At 42.1% G+C, this 1,765-nt stretch overlaps 1 pseudogene; it reads right to left on the bottom strand.

Annotated features, from left to right (window-relative positions):
• Positions 1-455: 455 nt before the first annotated feature.
• Positions 456-1,407, bottom strand: LOC141504502 (large ribosomal subunit protein eL33 pseudogene; annotated as a pseudogene).
• Positions 1,408-1,765: the final 358 nt, after the last annotated feature.

Raw genomic sequence — 1,765 nt, 5'->3', positions numbered from 1 at the left:
TGGACTGTTTTCCAGGTCAGTTGTTTTTCCAACAAGTTATTTCTCATTTTCTTCTAGCTTTTCATTCTTTTGGTTTTGTTTCATTGTTTCTTGATTTCTCATAAAGTCATAAATTACCCTTAATTTCATTCTACATTTGAAGGAGTTATTTTATTCAGAGAGCTTTTTTATCTCCTTTGCCATCTGACCAATTCTGATTTTTAAGTCATTCTTTTCCTCATTGACCTTTTTGACTGCTTTTTCCATTTGCCCTAAACTGCTTTTTTTACCATGTTATTTTCTTTGGTATTTTTTGTATCTCCTTCACAAAGTTACTGATTTGGTTTTTATGATTTTCCCACATTTCTTTCATTTCTGTTCCCCATTTTTCCTCTGCTTCCTTACTTGCTTTTCAAAATCCCTTTTTTTTTTTTTTGCAAAAAGGTGTACAATTTTATTCAATCAGTTTTCATATTCTAGATTCTTGAGGGATAGAGCATCACTAGGATCCTGTGTCCAATGGCCTTAGCAGGAAGATTACTTCTGAATTTGATTTGAACCATTCCACTATTTCCATGAGCTTGAGTAACTTTTCCCCAAATAACTCTTGTTCTGTTGGGTTTCCCACCAGGAGTCTCTGTGTTATTTTTGGCTTTGTATACATAAGCACATCTCTTGCCCAAATAGAATTCAGTTTCATCCCGGGCATAGACTCCTTCAATTTTCAGAAGAGCTTTGTGTTCTCTCTGGTTTTGTAGGCCTCTCTTGTAGCCAGCAAAAATGGCCTTGGACCACAGTCTTCCAGACACTTTGCTGTTCTAGAAGTCCTGTTTCCAGCAGGCCTTTTTTGGCTCTAAGATGGAGGAAAGAGCTCTTTTGAGCACTTCCATAGCCTGAGACCAATTCCTCTTTTTCTTGAATGCTTTGGATACAGAAACTTTCTCTTTGTCATCTTCTGGGTGTGTATTTTGATCCTCCATGGGACCAAAGTAATTTTCTATTGCCATATCCTTTTTCTTCTGTTGTTTTCCCCAGTCTATGACCTGATTTTAACACATTTTCAAAGCTTTTTGGGAGGTTGTTGGGTCATCCCCCTCAGGGACCTTAACTCCTTCAAGGTCTTTTGAGAGGCTCTGACTTCTCTTTTGCCTGTGCTCTGGTCTGTGGATGACCACAATCCTTCCCCTCTGCCTTGGAACTGTGAGGACGGTCCCTGCTCCTCTATTGAAGGCCCAGATTAGGCCCTGGATCTGAGTATGGGCAAAGCAACAAAATCCTATCCCAGGGATAACAGGGAGACCTTTGCAGTTTCCTCGACCCTGTTACTGTTTGTGGGTGGAGAGTTCCAAGAGCAGCTGCTGGGTGGCTCTGTAGGTTCCTGGGACAGGGCTGGCCTGAGACCTGCACTGGTCTGGATTCTGTGCTCATTCTGGTGCAGCTAAGTTTTTCCCCTGACCTAATTTGTCCTTTGTGATCCCTGGGATGAGAGGTCCACTGCCATGGACCTAGACACTCCCAGACCCAGGCACCCTGCAGGTTTTTCCTGGAAGGGTAGAACTGGTTTGTTCCAGTGCAGTGGCAGCCTGGGCCATGATGAGGCTCTTTCCAATCCAGATCCTGGTGAAATAGATCCTTCCTGAAAATCTTTCAAGTTGTCTTGAAATTATTTCCCTTGGTCTTTCTGTGGGTTCTGTCACTGTAGAATTTGGTCAGAGTCATAATTTTATGGCATATGGAGTGTTCTGGGGAAGAGCTTCTGGAAATTCTTGCCCTCCACACTACTATC

The sequence above is a fragment of the Macrotis lagotis genome, chromosome 1 (genome assembly GCF_037893015.1).
Source record: "Macrotis lagotis isolate mMagLag1 chromosome 1, bilby.v1.9.chrom.fasta, whole genome shotgun sequence".
Lineage (NCBI taxonomy): Eukaryota > Metazoa > Chordata > Mammalia > Peramelemorphia > Peramelidae > Macrotis > Macrotis lagotis.
The sequence above is the reverse complement of the archived record's forward strand: the minus strand, read 5'-3'. Positions and strand labels throughout refer to the sequence as shown.